Source organism: Podarcis vaucheri, assembly GCF_965113315.1.
Source record: "Podarcis vaucheri genome assembly, chromosome: Z".
Taxonomy (NCBI): domain Eukaryota; kingdom Metazoa; phylum Chordata; class Lepidosauria; order Squamata; family Lacertidae; genus Podarcis; species Podarcis vaucheri.
In genome coordinates this window covers 29,101,311-29,125,139 of record NC_138758.1, presented here as the reverse complement: position 1 = coordinate 29,125,139, position 23,829 = coordinate 29,101,311, and the positions used below count along the sequence as shown (strand labels likewise).

Here is a 23,829-nt window from a genome sequence, read left to right as displayed (position 1 = left end):
GGAGGCTGCCTACCACATCTCTGCATGCTCTACTGCTCTGGCCCTACCTCTGTCCATCTCCTGTGCTGATCAATCATCTCTGGATAGCACAGCCAATTCCAATGCTATATAGGTCCCAGCCCTGTCTTCAGGGGTGAAAAAATGTTTGGAGACAAATTCCTATAGGAGTGACTGAGGGAGGACAGAAGATGCCACTGAAGCTTTGATTTGACTATATTTCCCTGGTAATGAACTCTAGTCAATCAGGAGTCCCTCAGAAATGACGACTGCATGGCACCATTTCATTTTATTTATACCATTTATTTGCCACTTATCTACAGTAGTCTCTAAGCAGTATACAGTACAAAGATACAGCAGTTATAGGGCAGGACTATGAGGAGCCTCCCCACCCAATCAGATGCATGCGCTTCAATCTGCCAATCGGATGCATGCAAAATCTGCAAGCTGTGCTGGCTCTTCTCCCAGCTTGCATTGCTGTTAGCTCACATATGCAATCAGCTGGTTAAAGCAGTAGGCAGTAGCATTCTTTCTGTGACCAGCCTACCAGCCTTTGAAGGAGCAGCAACAAAATACCAGTGTGAACAGAGCCAGACAGTCATGAAGCACATTCAGGGCACACTGAATGCACATTCAGAGCACACTGGAGCACAGTTCTGGCACCTTTTTCCGGAGCCCCCAAATAATAACTCCTGGTGCTGAGCCCTGGCACCAACCAATTCCTGAACCGATGACCCTTCTCATCTTCCTCCTCCCCTCTCACAACACCCACCCCCAATCCTGACATGGCCTTGCTTCTCCCCATGGGCAGAGGCTGCTGTGGGCAACGTCAAGGCCTACCCAAAGGACACCAAGACGTCCCTTCTTCCTCCTCCCTCTGGCTGCTCTAGCAGAAGGCAGGAAGCCCGTGGTGCTGGTGGAAGAAAGCAGGGAGAGAGGGGGGATGGGAGGGGATCACTGTGAGGAGAAGGAAGGTGAAAAAGAGGTGCTGTGGGGGAGGCTTCCCTGTTGCCCTGGCCCAGGGACACTGGGGGCAGCATGGCTGCCAGCCTATGGATGGGAGATGGGTGTGAGGGAACAGTGAGTTGGCTGTTGTAGGGCAACTCCATGGCTGGGTCAGAAGTTTCATGGGAAGCAGCGGAGGGAGGGACAGACATACACATAGCTGTCAACTTTCAGATTTGAAAATAAGGGATCAGCAGCCTCAAAAATAAGGGATCAGCAGCCTCACCTGTCCTGGGGACAGTCTACGGGATTTCTAACAATCCGGGATAGAAGCAGGAAGCAGCGGGAAATGGTGCTGGAATAAGGGAATCCCCCCCCCAAAAAAAAGGGAAGGTTGACAGCTATGGACATACAACACCAACCCTCATCTTTCCCACAGGGCACGCTTTCCTCTATTCCCCCCCTACTCTCAAATAGTTTCCTCAGTCTGCCTTCAAATGGATGCTCTTCGTGGGCAGAGGCTTATTTGTGGTGGCCATTCCTCCTATGGCTTGTATGCTCTGCTGCAGCATGCAAACAGGGTGGCTACCCTGGTAATCATAATTTTATCATCATCGTCACCTGCTGGGAGAAAAGAAGAACTGCAGGCACACCAGCAGCCCATTGTGGAAGGTCTTGCAGGGTGAGTAGGAGGCGCAGGGGGCAGTGAGCAGGCAATTCCGCCACCCCCTACATTAGACACCTGCCCTCAGGTGCAGTCAAGGATGCTAACTAGTCACCAGTGTCGAAACAAAATCACATTGTCAGTCTCTTGGGTCTCTGTATATGGATTAGGGATGGAGGGAGGGAGACAACCATACTGACCCAGTCTGCCTCAGGCAGCAAAAGGTCTTGGGCTAGCTTTGTGTTTATTGTCCAAATGTGCAATCAGGGTGGAAATGGGGGTATATATTACTGGCCCCAAAGGCCTTTGTTTGGGGCGAGGGAAGCTGTACAGCAGTGTGGGTGCTATATTCATTGAAAGCCCCTTTACTAGTAGGAGTGGGGAGGGAAACAGGAGTTCTGTGGTTGGCAGCAGCAACAGGGGGCAGGTGTGTTGTTAGTGCTGATGGGGCTTTCCTAATTATTTGGGTGGGGGGGGGGAGAATATCTTGCCCCCTCCTCAGTTCTGCACTCCATGGCATCAGCAGGCCTTCCAGACCTCAGAAGGATTGTTTTTGGGGGGAAGGGAAGGAATTGCCCTGTGTAGGTAGAAGGAGGACTTAAATTTCCATCATATACTTAGCAGACATCTCAAGCTGTCTGGGAGAATGACTTATGAGCCTTTGAGGCTGAGGCTGGGAGTTAGGCAAGGCTAAAAAGAGTTTCTGGTGTTATTAGAGTTCACCTATTCTAAACAGGCCTCTTACAATCCTTCGAACTCAGAAATGCCATGCTCCGACACCATTTCAGTTAGCATTGGTAAAACAATCTGAACACTGCCAATAGCCTTAGTCAAGTTAAATTCCATGTGCTATTAGGTAAGCCAGGGTCCAAGGACATCTCCTTGTGTGCATACGAAATCAACTAGCAGATATGTGTGGAGAGAATCGTCATTCTAGCTGGCACTTTGTTTGCAGCATAGCCTCTCCTATTAAAAAGACTTGTTGGTTTTTTAGTTTAGAAAATGGAGTGTTTAATAATAATGTGTTTTCTATTATGACACAAACAAGGAGAAAGTACAACTGTGTTATATGCTATGTATTGCCTTCTCAAAAAGCTACCAAAGGCACCCTGCTAGCCTCAGGGCTGAATGGGGATTCCTAATCTTCCAGGCCCTTGCCCAATGTTCTAACCATAACATTTGCAATTACAGATGCTCATTTTAACTACTTTTTTTTTAATGCCCAAATGTATGTTTTCTCTCCTTTTACTCTTTAGTTCTTTACATGATAGGGTTGGCAGTAGCACTTATGTGCATTTAACAGCTGTGTACGAGATGGCAGAAAATGGTATGAACTAAAGAGTGCATTTGATGAACTTGAACAGACCTATTTTCTCCTTTTTTTAAATGAACTTTCCAAAACACTGGTGGTTACTAACACAAACCTATTCAGAAGTAAATAAACTCCACATGTTCCATGGGGTTTATTCATGAGAGCTAGCATAAGACTAGAGCAGGCATCCCCAAACTCGGCCCTCCAGATGTTTTGAGACTACAATTCCCATCATCCCTAGCTAACAGGACCAGTGGTCAGGGATGGTGGGAATTGTAGTCCCAAAACATCTGGAGGGCTGAGTTTGGGGGTGCCTGCTCTAGTCTTATGCTAGCACTCATGAATAAACCCCAAAAGACTAGATTATTTTGTTGTACCTACAAAATGTGAGTTTCCAGTAACTCACTCCCCTTGAGTGTGTGGCTTTAGAAAGGACCGAGAGAGAGCATCACTTGAGGAGCTTGTCTCATTCTCCTAATGGTAGGGCCAGCCCTGGAACACAAGACCCAACTCCTACTATCAATGGCAGATCTACATTTTTGAGGCCCTGAAGCTTGAACTGATATGGGGCCCCTACACAACCAGCAACGAGGTCTGGGTAACCATGGTTAACTTCTTCAAGGGCTTTGTTCCATGACAGATCATCACCCAAAATTTTTTTAATAGCTACTACATCTCAGATTTTCATTTAAAATTGCTGTACTGGATTATTTCACTGGTGTGTGGATAAAAATTCCCTATGCCTTACAGTTTTCAAGTTAGAGCTCATTTGGTAGAGTGTGAGGCTCTTAATCTGAGGATCATAGGTTCAAACCCCACATGGGTAAAATGTGGAGCTTGAACTAGATGATCCTTGTGGTCCCTTCTAACTATTCTATGGGGGGAGGAATGAAAATTAGGGGAAATCAGGGAAATGTTATATGCATGCATGATGCACTTTTCACAGCAAAAAAATTAAGTAATGTGGACTTAAATAATTTCTGGGGCTCTTCCGGGATTAGAGGCCCTAAAGTAGGGGTGGTGAACTCCCAAGAGACTGTGATCTACTCACAGAATTAAAAACTGGTCGTGATCTACCCTCTTTTTGGGGGTTCAGGTCAAAGTTCTTGAGCCTTTTTTAGGCAGGAGGAAAGCCCCGATTTTTGAGGATTCAAGCCTAAACTCAAGGGAGAAAGGGGAACAACCACTCATCAACAGATCGCTGGGGAAACAAACAGCCTCACTGAGTAAACTCCGTCTTCCATTCTCCAGATTGTGCAACAATGGAGGGCAGGGCGAGGAGCCTGGGCTGGATTCTCTTTTACCAACGCTAAGGAAAGGGACCCAGCAATCGACCGCAATCTACCAAAACCTTCCGGGGATCTACCAGTAGATCGCGATAGACCTGTTGAACATCCCTGCCCTAAAGCTTAAGATTCATTCATTTCATAGACGATCCTCACCTGCCTAGTATTTATGTACAGTCTGGTCACCAACAAGTTCCATCCTATGTTGTTGCATATTCTAAGCTTGGAGTACGTAGAAGTTTGAGGACTTCTACAGAAAAGTCTACCTCCCATCATGGGGTTCCTTGATTATACCGGAATCTCATTGTCTCCTGGAAGCAAGGCATATCCTTGTTATTCAACAATGTTTCATCATCAGAGAAATGGGACTTAAAGGAAATCAACGCAGTTGGGAATTTTGTACTGAACATATCAATATCCATTCCAAGCCTTTGTAGTGAGGCAGGATATACACTGAATTATATTTGCCGGTGGCAATGCAACCCTGGGGCTTATTCAGGCACAGGACAGCAGCAGGAGTTAATAATTTGAAGGAAATCATTAGAGTTTATCCAAGAGCCCTGTGACTCATCAGCAATTAAGCTATACAGCCATCCGCTTCCTGCTCTTTTACACTTGAATGCAGTTATGTGGAAAAGCTGCTTACCTTTGCTTTTTTTTTTTTAACCATCCCAATGTAGCCATAAAAGCCCCACAACCTTTACAACGCTGTAACAAGAAATGATTTCACTTATGCAAAACCACCATGTAGTCTACATTTGCTGTCATTAGCTTTAGTGGGGGGCTAGATAAAACCTCCTTTACTAAGATAGTCGCAAATGACTCAGTATATGGATTTAAAATACCTCTCCCAGTTGTTGTTTTTCATGTACAATCTCATTTCTGAAGCTTTTTCCACTGACAGTCCACCAGATTTCAGGTCACGGTGACAATAAAAGCTCATTATCATGTTTTGTGAACAGAGTGGAAAAAGGGCAGGTTGCTGTGCCCAACATACATGCTATATTTTTTTTTAGACATTATTTTAAAGATGAGTGCTCTCTTGGCAATTAAAAAGAAGCAAAATGCATTAAACAGAGTGGGCTGCTCAGAAGAACTAAATTGTCCAGAAAACAAACAAGGCCCCATCCTTATGCCAGCAAATAGTACCTTGTGTTCAGATGCCTCCTTCAATGAGCCCAGCATTGCACATGCCCCCCGCCCCCATTTTCTGGGTGCCCTGAAACAGGATCAGGCCATTCAGGATCAGGCCTGCCTGATCTGCTGCCTAGGTAATCACTGCTCATTGGCCAACTCCAAGCTTTAAACCAGGCATGGATCAGACCATTTTTAAACAGAGGACACATTTGAATACAATGGTACCTTGGGTTAATAACTTACGGTAATTCGTTCCAGAGGTCCGTTCTTAACCTGAAACTGTTCTTAACCTGAGTTACCACTTTAGCTAATGGGGCCTCCTGCTGCCGCCACGCCGCCGCCACGCAATTTCTGTTCTCATCCTGAAGCAAAGTTCTTAACCCAAGGTACTATTTCTGGGTTAGCCGAGTCTGTAACCTGAAGTGATTGTAACCCGAGGTACCACTGTACAGGACTGTCCTCTACAGTAGTGGACCTTGGGGGGCCTTGTAGCTTAAACTGTTATGGGGGCCCCTTCAAAACCAGCAATGAGGTTTGGGTAACCACTGTTATCTTCTTCAGTGGGGTTGTTCCCACGAGATATCACCACATTATTATTTTTTAATAAGTACTACATCTCAGATTTTGCTTAAAATTGCTTAAAACCTTTACAACATCTGTGCCACTGACTTTGGGATTGTTGAGATATATGCAAAAAATTAATCAACTACTAAATAAAACATATATATTAAGCAATGTGGACTTTTGGGGCTAATCTGGGATTAGGGAACCTTCATTAGGTTCACAGTAGATCTACCCCTGGTCCTGTAACAACACTTCAAACAGAGGATTGTCCTTTGTAGACACATGGCTGCCCTAGAGCCAGGTCAACATAAGAACATGCCTTAGAGTCACCCAGACCATTGACACATTTAGCTGAGAGTTGTTTGTACCTGTCCTTCATCAGCCTGGTGCCCTCTTGATGTTCTGGACTATTGTAATCATGGGAACATAAGAATCTGCCTTATACTGAGTCAAACCACTGGTCCATCTAGTTCAGTATTGTCTACAATGACAGGCAGCAACTTTTCAGGGATTGAGACACGGGAGCATTCCCAGCCCTATCTAGAGACGGGAGTTAAAGTCCAAAACATCAGGAGAGCACCAGGTTGGGAAAGGCTGCTCTAAACCTTTTAACATGTTAATGGACATCTGTTTTCTAGAGTGTATGAGAATTACCATCAGAGGAGGCTACTTTCTTTACTTCCTCTTAAGTCAACATGGCTGTTGTGATTAAAAAAAGGAATGAAGCTTAAAGCAGTGACTCATGCAGAGACCCAACAGGCATCTGCCTCTGTGAGCAAATTATTCAGTCACATCTGTGCATTCAGAATGATTGACTAATAATATTGTACCCAGTTCAAAGATGCAATAGAATTACCCATTGCAGGCAGAGGCCAATTGGAAGGGGGCATGGTCAGCACAGTAAGCCATGCAGAGTTACAGCAGGCAGCCTCAGCTTTCAACTGGTTATTTGATCCAATAGGAGAAATCCCTTTCTTAGTCTCTTGTGGGTGGCACAATTTGTTAATTATTTTTCTACATCAACACCAGAGACTCAGAATAGGGCACATCCATTTATCTATACGTAATTGAGCTGGCACAGTTTTCAGACTACAGGGAGAAAAAAGTAATTAGATGTAGCAAGAACAAAAGAGGGAGGTAAGATGCTGAAATTATGGGGACAATTAAGTTTCCCTGTAGATCATAACATTTGAACTGTTAACATTAGATTGAGTATAGAATTTCCATTGTGTGTTGACCGAGAAAGACACAAATCCCCGAAAAGAGCTCCCAGGTCCTTTGGAGGTGGGCCAGTACATACCGTATACAGAAGACAATAGGAAAGAACATTTGTGCCAGCAGTGCAATGTTCCTATGCATTCAAGCATGGGGTGCGATGGGGTGAGGTTTGCTGTTTCAAATGAGCTAAACAAGGCAGGTTGGCAGAGAAAGTGACAGAGTGCAGGGCAGCAATTCCCAGTTTGATGCCCCCCAGATATGGTTGGACTCAGTGCTTTTTGGGGAGGTGATGCAGGGGTACACATACCCCTAAACATTTTGTGAATCTAAGTTTGGCCTCATTGAGGGGCAGTATTTCAATATGAGTAGGAAAATGAGAGTACCCCCTAAGCATTTTTTAAGGGGGGAAAAAAGCACTGACTGGATTACAACTCCCATCATTCCATATGGTTGGGCATTGCCAGCTAAGGCTGCTAGCAGTTTTGATCCAAAAGCACCTGGAAAGCACAAGGTTGGAGAAGGCTGGTTTGGGGGAAGAAATATAGTAGCACCTCCAGAGGAACTGGTGCACTGAAATCTTAGTACGTAGCAGCCACTGGCCAATTTTCTTTGTCGTACAAAATAGCTGGAAGGAACCAGGTTGGGAAGGGACACTTTGGGATTGCAAGTCTTGGGAGGACTAGTAACCACTTGTTAACCAATGTGGTTCCGTACGACTGCTCTTTTCAGTCATCATTATAAGTGGGCAAGCTCTCCAAAATTTATCTTAGATTAACTCAGAAGTTATCAGAATTATTCAGGGCGGGGGGGGGGGTTGGTAATTTAATCCCATTTTTCTCAAACTCTCCTTTTGTAGGGTAAAGTTAAATGGCAAAGGACCCCTGGATGGTTAAGTCCAGTCAAAGGTGACTATGGGTGTGGTGCTCATCTCGCTTTCAGGCCAAGGGAGCTGGCTTTTGTTCACAGACAGCTTTCTAGGTTATGTGGCCAGCATGACTAAACCTCTTCTGGTGCAACAGAACACCATGACAGAAACCAGAGCACATGGAAACGCTGTTTACCTTCCCGCCGCAGTGGTACCTATTTAGCTACTTGCACTGGCGTGCTTTCAAACTGCTAGGTTGGCAGGAGCTGGGACAGACCAATGGGAGCTCACCCCGTCACAGAGATTTGAAACGCCGACCTTCTGATCAGAATCCCAAGAGGCTCAGTGGTTTGGACCACAGCACCACCCGTGAAACCTGCCAACCCTGTGCCCCCTGCCCTATAAAAAGCATTAGTCGGAATTGCAGTCTGCATGATTAAGGAAGGTAACAACACAATAAAAACAGTAACAATTAATTGACAGTAACGATTTAATAGGATTTTAAAACTATTTAGTTTCATTAATTCCACAAGATTGAAGAAGTTAATCCAGTGATACCAGCTTTGTAAAGTCCGATAGTCATTTACGCTTCCAGTGTCTGCTGCCACCCCTATGCCTCTTAGTGTCTCCCTAGGTAATCCCACCCTCCACCTCCTGTCCACTTTGGGAACCACTGTCCCAGGCACCACATCAGACTGAGGCCATTGGCTAGTCCCAGGCAAGATTGTTGCTTGTCTGTTCTTTTTATAGGCCTGTCTTGTGTCCTAATCCCTTTTCCAAATCCCTTAGTCACTGCTTATTGTGGCCAGGGCTTGACATATTTCTTAAAAGTTTCCAAATCTTATTCACTGAGGACCTGCCAGGCAAAACCTTCCCCACCACTTCGTCCTTTTTTAAAAAAAAAAAAAAATACATTTTAAAGCATTCTCCATTTTAGACAAATTTCTCTATGGCTAGATTTCTGGAAACTATCACAGGACACCTTACTCAATTCCCCTGCAGTCAGAAAAGCAAAGAACTCAGATCCTTTTTCTAAATTTGATGGCTGAAGGACTACACAGGTCTTGAGCTGTTATTATAACTGATTGCTCTCAGGCTGCTTTTCCAAATCAGGCGGTTTCCCCACCCCCTGCCCCATCACTCTGTTGAGAATCTTAGCAATCTGGGGCAGGTCATGTCGCAAAGGAAGGCTTTCACTCACTGAAGTGGGAGGACATGCTGTGCTTTTCCCTGCTAGCCAGAAAACGTGACAGATCTGTGTGGGATGGGCAGCTCTGCAGCCGTTGGAATGCTCACAGACAAGCAGCTGAATTGCATACATCTTGGCCATGATCCATACTGGTCCTTGTTCACTGGACACTGGACATTAACTGAATTCCACATTGCTTGGAAATTCCCAGTATTCAACTTCATTCCCCAGGAAAGCATAAGCGTGTTTTTTATTTTACTTTTGCCCTTTGGGAACTAGGCACAGCATGCTTTCCAAAGGAAACTAGTACTGTAAGAAATGTTGTGACTCAACAACACTGTTAGGATCATACTAGGGCTGCAAACCAGAGGCATACCTGGGGGGACAAGGGGGCACTGGATGATACCTGAGTGTTAGCCTGCAGTTAAAAACACAGCTACAGAAGCTAGTTGTGTTGTTGTTGTTTTTTAATGGTTTATCAAATATTTTCTTGGGTTACAAAAGTACATACAGTGTCTGTGCTTTCAGTTCATAGAACCCTTTCCACAGATCAGTTATATTCAATGTGAGACACTAATGTTATATAGACAGTATAAGGTTGGGGGAGAAGAGAGGTGGGGAGAGAGGGGGGGAGAGAAGTGGGGGGAGATAAACTTTCATTGTGTCAGTGTCACATGGGTAGGTTCTATTCTATTATTTTCTTCTTTTTTAGTTTTTGTTGGCAGTGAGAGAGATTGGGGGGTCCAGGTTGGTTGCCTTCAGTTGATTGCAGTGAGTTTTGTTTGTGTATATGAGGGGGAAGCTACAGATGCTAGTTGAAAAGTTGGCAACTTTACCAGTAATCATCCAATCCACTGGCCACTTACTGGTAGGATGGGAGTCAAAACTGATCCAAGATGGATCTCAACAATGGTACCATAACATAGATATGGTCAATCTACAATACCATAGATAAGATAGATAGATAGATTAGATATAATTATAGATATAGATATAGATATAGATATAGATATAGATGATATAGATATAGATGATATAGATGCAGGTTTTGGTGTCTTCGGGTGTCTTCCCGTGTAAGAGTCGGGGTGTCTGTGCGACGTTTCGACGAGGTCTCACTCGTCATCTTCAGGCTGGTGCTTTCGGCTTCTTGTTACTGGAACAGAGCTCTGTTCCAGTAACAAGAAGCCGAAAGCACCAGCCTGAAGATGACGAGTGAGACCTCGTCGAAACGTCGCACAGACACCCCGACTCTTACACGGGAAGACACCCGAAGACACCAAAACCTGCATTCCTGTACCCGTGAAAATCTACGAAAGCAGATGATATAGATATAGATATAGATAGATATAGATATAGATAGATGATAGACAGATATTTGTTCCTACAGCCCACACTTCACTCAATGGTCCTAGGCCAGGTTGCAAAAATATCACAATTAGACAAAAACCCAAAGTAATCAATGAGAAGTTAAGAGAACAGCAGCAATAATAGTAGCACAGGAGAAAGGAAGACACTCATTCAACCAAAGGCCTTAGTCAAGAGGCGCATCTTGATCAGCTGTCAAAAATCATACACAGATGGCACAAGAATTGAACTCAGTGAGGTGGTCACTTTCTCTTGGGCCAGTGCCCTTCATACTGTTGCAGGGGTGGGGACAAGAGAAAGGGAGCAGGAAGGGAATGAGAGAGGAGGTGGCAGAAAGAGAAACAAGGCCTTGTGTACTTTGGCCTCTGGTCACACCCACTGCTGGATTTGGTCCTGCCCACAACCAGCATGTAACCTCCAGCAGATTATAGGAGAGGGAGTGACACAGAGGTGTGGCTATCTTCTAGATGGGAGCCACCAGCAACATACCCTCCAACATTCGACAGATGACAATTGGGACAGATGTCCAAAAGCCTCCCCACCTTCCCCAAGCCCCATAAATGCTTGCCGGCTTTGGGAAGAAGTCAAGGGGACTGTAGGATCATCCCCAGAACTTCACCTCTACCCAGGCGGCTCAGGTCCTGCTCCATTTTTGGGACATTTCTGGATTAAATCAGAGGCCATCATGGCATCCGTATTTCTGGGAATGCCACAATGAAATCATGGCAGTTGGAAGGTATGCAGCAGTCTTCCCCCACTTGTCTGCTGTGATAACAAGTTTGCAGAGATTTAGAGTATTACGGTATTTTACAAGCTAGTTAGCAGGAAGTTCCTTCTTCAAATCTTGCCTTTGCTATGAACCCAATATGTACAAGCCAGTCTTTCACAGCCATCAGCATTTTAGTGTACATTTCTCCTAATATACACAATTTTGCTTGCAGTTTCCCCTAATTTTGTATTTATTTTCCCACTGATATATGTGTTTTTATGCACAGTTTCTCCTATTATGTGCATATTTGTTTACATTAGTTTGTTGAAGAACTGTATCACAACATTTGGAGAGGTGCAATTCCTCCCCAAAAACTGGTTTTTGGTTCTCATATTGCCTCAGGAAGTGCAAATTAGGTAATTTTGCATAAAAATGTGATCCAACCCCAATATCTTCCTTTCATCCCTACTTAACCTGCATGATTGCTGTATGGATAATGCAACTGGATAATGTGTGCGAAGAATCTGAATGCTAATAATAATAATAATAATAAATTTTTATTTGTATCCCGCCCTCCCCTGCTTAGAGCAGCTAACATCATATTAACAGCACAATATACATAAAAACAAGCAAGCAAACAATTAAAATGCATCCCAAAATTAATTCAAATAAATTAAAATTAAAATTAAACTAAACAAATGGCAGTCCTCAGGTTAAATTGAAAGTGATTAATACTTGCCAGGACCACCTGTTTCCACTAATATTATGAGGACCTGTGAGCAGGCTGGGAAACCTCCTTCGTGCTTGTTCTTATACAAAGAGAAAATGCTTGAAAGCATGGTGCAAATGTCCAGTATAGTTTGAATTTTCAGGGTTACCAGTTGACCTGTTCAATCAGGAATGACAAAGTAAGGTATGGAAGCCGCTGCTAATATTGTGACATGCTTCACCACGTTATGCTAGCCAACTGGGGAAATAGCCAAGAGAAAAATAAATAAGACAGGCTGGGGGTTGGGGGAGAACTGTGTACAAAATTAGTAAGCTAGCTTCCCAGGAAAAAAAACTCCAGCTCTGCTGGAAGGGTGAAGAGAGTGTGGCTGACCCTGAAGCATTTCCTGCTCTGAAGATGGGAGTGCAGCTTTTGCTCTAAATATGGTTCCCACGCTTGCCTGCAACATACTCCTCGCTGGGTTCCTCCCACCCAGCTAGCCAACGCTTCCTTTCTTCTGGATCCTGTTCCTCTCCAAAGACTAAGTGGCCTCTTGCTATCGCGTAAAGCACGTCCAGCCATTTGGGATGCCATTTAGGGTCAATAATGATTGTTCCATAATAGCTAACTGCTGCTGAAGTTTGACAGACGTAAAGTGGGGGATGGGATGGTGAGCCCTCTCTGCTGTCCTCCTCCCCCCCTTAATTCTTTCTCTTCCCTCTTTTCCAACTCAGAAGCTGAGCTGGAGGACGAAAAGAGAGGCACTGCTCTGCTCTGCAATGCCTTCTTCCTTCCTCCTGTTCTTCCCAAACCCATCACCTATGTTATGGGGGGGCAGGGGAGAGGAGAGCTGTTATTGCACATGGCGCTGCCACCCCTGCTCACATTGGCTACCTACCCCCCTTGCCGACACCCCACACCTCACCCAATGACCCCATCCCCTCACAGCTCCCTCAACTGCCACAACTCTGCCTACCCTCACTCCACTGCCAACCCTCTACCCCTCGCACAACTGGTCCTCCCTCCCCTCCCAGCTCACCCTAATCCCAATATCCTGCTGCCACTTGCAGAGGAGAACAGAATAAAGAGAGAAGGTTTGTCTCCCCTTTGCTTTGCGTCACCAACAGAAGGAAGTGGACAGCAGCACAGGGCAAAGGGAAGAAAGAGATGAAAAAGAGGAAGTCTCTATACATGTCTGTAACTGAACTGCTTAGTACACTGTAAAGCAGTGGCTCAGATCTTACAAATATAGATAGATTCACTGTTTAACCTGTGGTTCCTGAAATTTTGCAGACCACCGCCCCCTTGGTTCCATAAACTCATCCCCAGTGCTCCCTACCGCACCCTATAAAAAGCATTTGCATAACCCACTAAGGAAGACACAATAAAATTCAAAGCAGTAACAATTAATTGCACATTTATTCAAAACCCAGTCAAAAATATTCAGTTCAATTAATTCAACAAAATCTATGGTGATTCAGTGATACCAGCTTTCCAAAATCTGATCATCATTTACATCTCTGGTGCCCCCTGCTACCCCCTTGCCTCTTAGCACATACTCCTAAGTAACCCCATTTTGGGAACCACTGCTAAAGAAGGGTCTGGCTGCAATGGAAGCCTGGTGATGAACACTCCTGTTGGGAGATAAGGAAGGTATGCTGCAACATTTGATATGTATACAAGGTAAGGATCTACAACACACTGTTGTAGTATATCTAAATACAGTGGTACCTTGGGTTAAGAACTTAATTCGTTCCGGAGGTCCGTACTTAACCTGAAACTTTTCTTTTTATATATATATAAAATATTTATTGCAATTTTCTTTAAAGAGCAAACAAACCACCAAACATATAAAATACCATCACCACAGAAAAATCAGAGTAAGATTAAGAAAAGTAGACAAAGAATAAATGAAAAATAGATATAAAATGCAGTTATTAAACAATCGTATTTTCATGATCTTAAGACTTCCTCGCATCTCCCTTCTCTGCGTTCTCAGTTCGATAGTTATAGACAGCAGTTTATTACCTTATTTCAGTTCTTAACTTTTTTCAAATATTATGTCCCAGATTTCAAATATCTTTATCAACTTAGTTTCATATATCATAAAACCAGATTACTGCTGCCCTGTTGCTTTCAAGCGTGCAGTCTCCTAACATTCATACAATTTGTAGTGTTTTTGTAAATAGTCTTTAAATTTTTTCCAGTCCTCTTCCACCGTCTCTTCTCCCAGGTTTAACCTGAAACTATTCTTAACCTGAGGTACCACTTTAGCTAACGGGGCTTCCTGCTGTTGCCGTGCTGCTGGAGCACGATTTCTGTTCTCATCCTGAAGCAAAGTTCTTAACCTGAGGTACTATTTCTGGGTTAGCAGAGTCTGTAACCCGAAGCGTTTGTAACCTGAAGCATCTGTAACCGGAGGTACCACTGCAGTGCTTCTCTTCAGAGCTCAAGCCAAATGCCATTTGGGGTAATCACAGAAGGAAGCGGCGCAGGCCTACACAGAGATCCAAGTCAGTAACTTGCTCCAGCCAAGGTTAAGAACAAGCTGAGGTCACATCTGTACCACATATTTAAAGCACGTTGCTTCCCCCAAAGAAAACTGGTAGCTGTAGTGATCAAAATCAGAAGGAGCTGAAGGGTTAACTTTCCAAGAAGGCAACCTGCAACCACATAAACCCATTATTGCATAAACAGTACATTGCACAGAAATGGATTTTGATAAATAATCCGCTTGTTGTGCCAACAAATTCGAAGGAACATTTGGCTCACTTTTCCCTTGAAGTGTGTGGGTGGGGATCTGCATCAAGGAAACAGTCCAGGGGGGATTTAACCTTTCCCCAGCAAAGAATTACAGATTCAAAACAAAGTAGCTGCGTTTACACATTCAAAAATGGTGGGTAATTCCATTGTAGATCTCACCCTCTGCTTTGTCTGGGTATGCCTTAAAAGACTTGAGGGTTTTATAAGCAAATCTTGATGACAGTTTTATTGCGCTGATGGTATGGCTTATTGTCTTATCAGTGGTCCTTAACCTTAGATGTTGAACTCCAACACCCATCAACCCTGACCATTGGGCTAAGATGGTTGGGAATTAAAGTGTTGCAGTTCAGCAACACCATGAGACCCAAGCTTGGAGAACATTAGTACACAGTTCATTAATGCTGCAATCCCACCCCTGCTTACCTGGGAGTAAGGTCCAGCGAATATGGTGAGACTTAGTTTCTGACTAAATATTCATAGGATTCCCATGGAAGTTACTGTTGTCTGGTGTTGGTGATTGCCTGTATGCCTGTGGTTGCATGTTGTTTGATGTCTTGTTTTCCTCATTCCCATTCTTCATGATGCTGAAGTAGGTTCCTAGTTCCCAGTTCCACATAGAGATCATCAGCACACCCCACATCACACACTCTGCAAGCACCCCAAAGACATTCACACAGGCTGCCACTGCCGCTGCCACCACCACCCGCCCTCCTGAACACACAGCACACATGGGGAGAAGTGCAATGACAGTTTATTGAAAGCACTCATAAGATAGGGGTGCAATCTGGGTATTTTTGTACTGGTTCAGTTGTCGATTAGCCAAACTTGTTGCTTGTCCCATCTCGTCACAGTTCTACTAATATTCCCATTCTGATCTTTTCCATTGTTGAAAAATAGTTTGTCATTTTTCCCCTGAAGATTGTAACCATTGTTAATTTCAAAAAAACAACAACAATGAACCAATAATTGCCCAGGCTAGTATGCATCTTGCCTCAGAGTTGATGCAGTTGTTGATGTTGTTACAGGTATGTAATGTTGAAAAACTGAAACCTGAACAGAATGTAGCTGCAAACAGTGCACTCTGTTTGAAGTTAAACAAGGATTGATAAAGCTTAAAGAATGGAATGTATTTTTAATTATTTGGCTCACTCACTCAGATGGCCAGTGCATTCTTTCCATGCCTCTTCCTCCCCCCCCCAAACAACACAACTTTACAAAGCAACTTTCTATTCACAAGATTACCATCTTCTGCAGATGGCAGGGGAAATGGTAATGATCACCCACTTTACAAAGCGGTAAATGGAATGACCTAGAGACATGCCTACGTTAAAAGTGGTATTCCATTGTCTCTGTGTGTGCGTAAACTGCATTGACTGTCCCTGTTTGCAAAGCACAGTTGGCCACCAGCCCGAATAAAGGTGTAAAGGAGACACTGTTTTAGTTGTGTGAGTCAGTCTTTCCTATCATAAAGAAGGCAAACTGAAGTGGTACACTGGGTGTTTGTCTGAAAGACAGCTGAATGTATTGGGTTAGACCAGATTAAAATATGGTATAATATTGTAGCCCAGTGGTGCTAATACCCTCCGCATGTTGCACACACTAAACTTGGGCATGGCCTGCAAGTTGCAGTGGATGCATTGTGCATCCCTTGCAGTCATTGGGTACCTGTTCTTACAATATGGAGAGGCTGCTGCTAAAGGTGGAGGTTTCATTGTTCAAGACAAGTGTTAGGGATGGACCTCTGGGAACCATTATTCTTTTTTTAAAGTGGATGTTTTAGAATTATAATGAATTGGGATGGGGACTGCTTTAAGTTCCTCGGTAGGAATTTAATGGGGGATGAGTGGGACATTAGCCAACTTTATATAGAAATGATTGTGGGTGAAGGAGAATCCCTGAAAGGAAATCAAATTGTTTCGGAGCCTGAAATGGTGGGAAATGGGTAGTGATGGTAAAATGAATTGTAGAGGGGTGCTGAACGGGGCAGGTTGCAAAATCCCAGGGGGATACTGTGACAGTACAGTACGAGTAATGTGACTTGCAGTAAGTGACTTCTATAAAGCTATTAAGTAACACTGTGTTATTAATTTACAGTTCAGACTGCTCTGCCTGCTTTCTTTTAGCAAATGTTTTGTGCCACTGGGGAAGTGGTAATTCTGTATTGATTTGTTTTGGATGTTTGTATGTGATGCCAATAAAAGGTTTGATGATGATGAATTTACAGTTCAAGATTTCCACCCGCCCCCAAAAAGAATCCACTTTCTTAGTTCTAGAATGGCACAGCTTTCAGGGTCCTGTGTGTTTTAAATTTTCCTCTAACAACCCACTTTTCACAGAAAAATGGACAAAAAATACAATTTGCATGGTTTGAAAAAAATAGTAATTAATAAGCATAAATGGGGTGATAGAGAAGTCAACTGTTTATTAAAATATTATTTATAAAAATACATTCATCAGGCTCACGTGCATCAGGCTCACTAACAAAATACAAGTAAAGCCCAATTTATTTCTTTAAATCATGGAAGTATGAATAAAATGATTTCCTTTAAAAATGGATTTTTAAAGAAATAAAATGGTTTAATCCACTGAAAGCTATATAACAAATATTAAGAGGAGCAATGCCCATTGCTGAGCCAGGTTGCTAAAGTAACAGTGACATATCCCTACTTGTTATATATTGCTGCCGGATGACTTGCCAGGGAATTGCAAGGCTTTGAGGGAAGCAAAGTGATAGAAAGGTAGAAAGTGACAAAAGGGGAGTCAGAAAGAGCTAATGTGAGAGAGTAAGCTGGAGGGAGTTGGTACTTAATACTACATGCAAACATGCCTCAGAAAAGGCATCCATGACCAGTATTGGTCCCAGGAATATTTGTGAGACCATTGCTTCCTCTGGTGCTCCTATCCACTCTCATCAAAGTTCAGTTGCTTGAAAGATGGTAATTCCTTTTAAGTCCCATTTTCAAAGTCATAGAAAGGCTGGGGATAACTTAAGTGCCAGTTGATATACTGCTGCTCTTTGTGTCAATGTTAATGTTCCCACTATGGCCTGGGTACTGAACCCAAAATTTTCTTCACCCCCAGAAGATCTACTTTTTTCTACTCTAGATCTTCAGTGATAAAAGCAAGAACTTCTGAATGGAAAAGAAGAGAAGCAGCACTTAAGGGAAGGGAAATTATTGCAGGCACCACATCCCACTACAAACTGTTGGCTACAATAGGATGCCTGTTTCAAGCCTAATTTCAAAGAGGGGAGGGAACGCTGTGGGCCCAGAAGAGGCACCTCTCTGTTCACATGTGTGCCTGTGAGTGGCACATTCACATCCCTGACCTAACTACTGCACCACATGAACTCTCAGAATTAGGCTTTCACTTCAAAAACGGTGAGGAAGTTGGGGGTGGTACCTTTTGCCCACTCTTCTGGTCACAGGAAAACTTCCATGGTTGATGGTTCGTTCTTGAAGTTCTTAAGTGAGTAAATCAAAACTGGTGGACTCAGTAATTCTATTGATGGAAATATAAGGTCAGAGAAGAACTTAAATGGTTATCACCCTTCCTCAAATGTGACCTCTCCCAATTCTTATTAAATCAGAGACTATTTATTTATTATTTATTATTTATTAAATTTATTAGTCACTTGTACCTCAAAGGTCTCCAAGTAACTTACATTAACACACACACATACACAAAATGCCATAAGGGAGGGGGGAAAGAAGGGATCATATAATACATTAATATATCGTCTAACATAACGCTTATGAAAAAACAAAAAATCACGCTCGCCATATAAATAATAACAGCTGTTCCAATGTGTTCTTAAAAATGTCCCTTTTTAAAAACACTTCTCAAGCTGTCCTACATCCCTAGCACAGAGCTAGACATTTGGTAAGTCATAAAATAGTTTACTTAACAAAACTCTTCAAAGGTCAGATTCATGTGCTTTCTTTAATTTACTAACAACTTACCATCAAATGACAGTATTATTAAACAGTTAAGTAAATAATAACTAATAGGAAATGACTAAATAAATAAGTAGCCATGTAAATAAATAAGCATGTAACTAAGTAGGTAAATATTGGCTTTGTGGTTTCATTTCAATTGATAGTAAAATGCAGTGAGATCTAGATATTGTTGGACTCTATTTCTCGTGATCTTCCGCCAACATGACTAAACGTCAGGGATGGAGTTGTAGGTGAGCAACTTCTGGAGGGCCAGAAGTTAGCTGACTTTGGTCATGGGATGAGGAACCTGTGGCCTTTCACGTGGGGCTAGACAGCATCTCCCATCATGCCAACTATTGGACTTGCTCTTAGGACCAGGGAAACCCCACACCCGCCCACCCCCTGTCCCCCAAAAACAGTACTTCTGTCTTGTCAGGATTCAACCTCAATCTTTTAGCCGCCATCTATCCTCCAACAGCCTCCAGGCACTCACACAGGACCTTCACCACTTTCACTGGTTCTGATTTAAAGGAGAGGTAGAGCTGGGTGTCATCTGCATACTGATGAACACCCAGCCCAAACCCCCTGATCAACTCTCCCAGCAGCTTCATATAGATATTAAAAAGCATGGGGGAGAGGACGGAACCCTGAGGCACCCCACAAGTGAGAGCCCAGGGGTCTGAACATTCATCCCCCAACACCACTTTCTGGACACGGCCCAGGAGAAAGGAGTGGAACCACCGTATAACAGTGCTCCCACCTCCCAGCCCCTCTAGACGGTCCAGAAGGATGTTATGGTCGATGGTATCAAACGCCACTGAGAGATCCAGCAGAACTAGGAAACAGCTCTCACCTATGTCCCTAGCCCGCCGGAGATCATCAACCAGCGCAACCAAGGCAGTTTCAGTCCCATGGTGAGGCCTGAATCCTGACTGGAAGGGAACCAAATGGTCCGCATCCTCCAGGCATGCTTGGAGTTGTTCAGCAACCACCCGCTGAACAACTGAAATGGTTTTGTATTGGACTATTCTTATAATAATGTGTTGATTTTCATTTCTGTTCTCATGTGAGCTGCTTTGAATCCTTTTTAAAGTGGCATAAAACTCTAAATAATAAATAATGATAATATAAAAAAGCAGGACATGAATACAATTGTTCTCCTCCTGTGTGGAATTCCCATCAGCTGGTAATCAGAGGCATACTGCCACTGAATCCAGAAAGTAACCATTGTGGCTAGTAGCCTTATCCTCCATGGATGTGCCAAATCCTCTTTTAAAGCCATTCAAGTTAGTGGCCATCACTATCTCCTGTGGAAGCGAATTCCACAGTTTAACTATGTGCTGCATGAAGAAGCCCGAATTCTCTAATACTCAGCTTCATTGGATGACCCTGAGTTCTTGTATTACATTTTCTCCATACCACACGCAATTTTATATACCCCTCTCCTCTCGAAAAGAGATGTTCTGCCTAAGGCAGAAAAACAGAATAGATTGGTGAGAGGGCTGGTAGTCCAGGAGCTCACAAAAAACCTGAAGCTGCAACTTCCACCTCACCCCATCCCATGGAGGTATACATGATGATGCCATTGTGAGTCACATAGTTGACGGGTCAATGTAATGGTGAGAAAAGTCAACTGTATCTTTCTAACAGCAGCAGGCACAAACGGAAAAGAAGGGATCTGCGGCTGAGCTCTAGTTGAACATTACATGCCACCCACTCTTAACATTTTGCTCTGTGAAGAAAACAGACACCCATCCAGCCGGAAATGCTCATGACCTCTGAATGGGGCCATTTGGTTACCAGGAGACTGGATGCAGTATCTAAAGCTACCTTTAACTGATTAACCACTTGATGATCTGCTTACAAGTTTTTCGTTGTCAGTGGTTAGTAGGTAGAGGCTAAATAAGCTTTTCCCAGCCTGGTGCCCCCCTCAATGTTTTGGACTACATCTCCCATGGTCATGCTGGCTGGAGCTGATAGGAGTTGTCATTTAAAACATCTGGAGGACGTCAGTTTGAGGAAGGAAGAATTAGCTTAAGCTTCCACCTTCAAAAGCTGCAGTTCTGCAATGAGGGTACACAAGAGCTTGGTTCTGTGCAGTGTATTGTGAGTATATACAAAACCAAAAACCTTTTTCCAGCTTGCTTTCTTTCACATAATCCTCACAAAAAAATTATCTGATACACAGGCTACCAACTTTCCCCTGGAAACTTTCCACAGGAAAATAAGGCATGCAATCCCATTCCTGCTCCCTGCCGCACAGCTAAAGAATTGCTCATGTTCAAATAAGTGAATTGTCACATAGCAAGTATTCCACTTGCAGGACCAGTGGGATGATAAGAAACTAATAAATTTAATAAATAAATAAATATTATTTGGCCAGAAAATGTGGTCCATATTCACTTGATTCATTTCTGTTTATTGTAAAGCTTCTGGAAATCAAATATGATCATTGCATGTCATTTAACAAACATTGCTAACTGCCATTTTATGCCATCTATCAAAAGCTGTCAAATTCCATTGCATGTCAGCTATCAAATGCCAGGTGTTGGGATTCTGACATACTCAGATCATTAATCCTCTCATTCAAGTAGCTTTGCAGAGGAAAAATCTGGTTCACTCTCTGGTCTTTCCCGTGTACATCCACTGGCACTGGAACCCAAAGCTGATCCCTTGAACCCTACCTAAGTAGATACCTCAAATACTAGACTGATAGCTCAGGCGAACCCTGAGGAGCCTTCCTCAAAGAAACCCCTGCAGCTTGGAACTCCATTGTCTAGGAGAAGCCAAATGATTCATAAATGGCACAGTACTCTTAACTGCCCAATGCAGTATTTGGGGCAGCGTTTTCTTTTTTTCCTTTTTAATGCTTTTTATTGACTTATTATTACAACACACACACACACAACACTTAAAGAACAAACTAAAAAAAACAACACAAAACAAATGGTAAACATACATCCATAAATCTGCAAGTTTCTACACACGGACTTATGTTTTCCTATTTCCTATTCTTATTCTATTCTGATAGACTTCCTTCCTCCTCAACGTGGGTCTGATTTTATACTTGATAAACTGTTTCTTTCTCGTTTCGTCTTTTCTACCTTTCTCCATATGCTGTACTTGTAAACCCTATTTTGTTTTGCAAAAATTACTCAAAGCAAGTCCAAGTTTTAATTTGAGGACACTCTTTTTAAAAATAATCTCTATACTTTCCCCACTCATTTTGAAATGCTTGTTTACACTGTCCCCTAATCGCATCCATCATTTTTGCCAATTCAAGGTAATCAAACAGTCTATCTTGCCACTCTTTTTTTTGTTGGTACTGTTTCACTTTTCCAATTTTTTGCAATTAGTATTGTTGCTGTCAGGGGGCAGAGTTTTTATCTTGACTACCTAGTCCTGGTTATAAAGCTCTACTAGCTAGCTACTCCAGGCTGGTGCTGAGATAACCTTCTCTTCTGCCTCAGCTGCAGGACTGCTAACCATGGTTCTGAACCAGTCCTTGTCCAAGGTCTGGTGTTGCCTTAAGCTTCTGGTCTGTTCCACAATGCTGAGCCTACTGTTTATAATCTTCCTTGTGTCATCTTCCCATGGTTGTAGATATCACATAAGACCAGTTCTTAACACCTAATAAATGGCTAGAAGAATGACTTGGTGTTAGTTTGTGGAGGAGTTGCACTGGGGCCCAGTCTCTATTCTCTCTTTTTTAAAAAAATAAAAAAATTGGTTTCCCATTTTTAACATTAATATAACATCTTATTTCCTTTTACAAATTTTTAGCTCCACTCGACTTCCCTCCATTCCATCGTCTGGTTTTTGTATACCTACATCATATTTCCACACACCTATACCATCTCAATTCTACCTTTTTCCTTAATATTATTTTAGTCTTTAATGTAGAAGCTTCTTTCTATTAAATGTTGTGAGATTTATCTAAGTCCTGCTAGTGTCTTTGTATGTTTACAATGATTGTCTATATATAGAATAAATTTACTCCACTCTCTCTGAACACTTGGTCACTCTGGCTTTGGATTTTCCCCACCAGCTTTGCCAGTTCCACATAGTCCATCATCTTCATCTGCCATTCTTCAACCGTCAGTGATTCTTGTTGTTTCTACTTTGGGACTAATAAAGTTCTAGCTGCCGCAGTAGCATACATAAACAATTTCCAGTAAATTTTTGATATTTCCTTTCCTGTCATACCCAACAGAAATGCTTCAGGGTTGTTGTTTTTAGAAAAGTATACCTAAACATGTTTTTTTAACTCATTATAAATCTTTCCCCAAAATAATTTAACATTATCACATGTCCACCACATATGGTAAAAAATCACCTTCTTTAGCATTACATTCCCAACAATTCTTATTTCTCATTCTATACATTTTAGCTAATTTAGTTGGAGTTAAATACCATCTATACATCCCATGTTCCTGGGACACGTGCCACACCCCTGCGGGCAGTGTGCCATGCCCCCAGGACGCGCACCGGCCACACCCCCGCCTGCTCTCCGCCTCCAGTGCCGGAGCATGAAGCTCCACCACTGATCTTGTAATTTCAAAACCATTTTTCTTTTGTCTTTGTTAAATATATCATTTATTTGATGATATTGCAACCAACCTGTTAATACATCACCAACTTCATCAAATGGTTTCATTTCTAACTCACTATCAGCTTCCATCAAAATCTCTCTATAGGTGGGCCATTTTCCTTTCATATTTAATCTTTTAACTTTTAATCTTTTAACAGATATTGCTTCCACTGGGGATAGCCACCAAGGTATTTTTCTTTCTAACAGGTTTTTATACCTCACCCAAACATCATATATGGATTTCCTTATTGGGGCCCAGCCTCTATTCTCACTTTACCCCAGCAACATGGGAAGGAAACTCTCGAGTTTCAATCTGAATCTGCATCAAAGTGATTTTGCTTTGCTGCCTGAATCAGTTACTGCAATGTTTATCCTTCTGGCCAGATGAATTTCCTGTTCTGTAAATCTACACTGACATCTGCTGGCAGGCTTGAGGTAATTAAAAGCAGAAGTTTTTGATTCATCACCAAAAGTAGAGATCCGTGATTGTCTTGACTACTATCTTACCCACCGAAACATTCTCCCCTCCTTAAACTTTCAGCTTTAATTTTTCTACCCAGGAAGCTGCTTCATACTG

The 23,829-nt window shown here is 42.8% G+C and overlaps 1 protein-coding gene and 1 long non-coding RNA gene across 2 annotated transcripts in view; one reads left to right on the top strand and one right to left on the bottom strand.

The window, feature by feature from the left end:
- LOC309523972 (ras-like protein family member 11A-like) overlaps window positions 1-23,829 on the top strand; it is a 212,123-nt gene that overhangs the window by 17,544 nt on the left and 170,750 nt on the right. The window lies entirely within an intron of this gene.
- LOC309524001 overlaps window positions 4,350-23,829 on the bottom strand; it is a 35,660-nt gene continuing 16,180 nt past the window's right edge. The window contains exon 4 of the long non-coding RNA XR_014215735.1: window positions 4,350-4,515. This is a non-coding gene — a long non-coding RNA (uncharacterized lncRNA). The remainder of the gene's footprint in view (window positions 4,516-23,829) is intronic.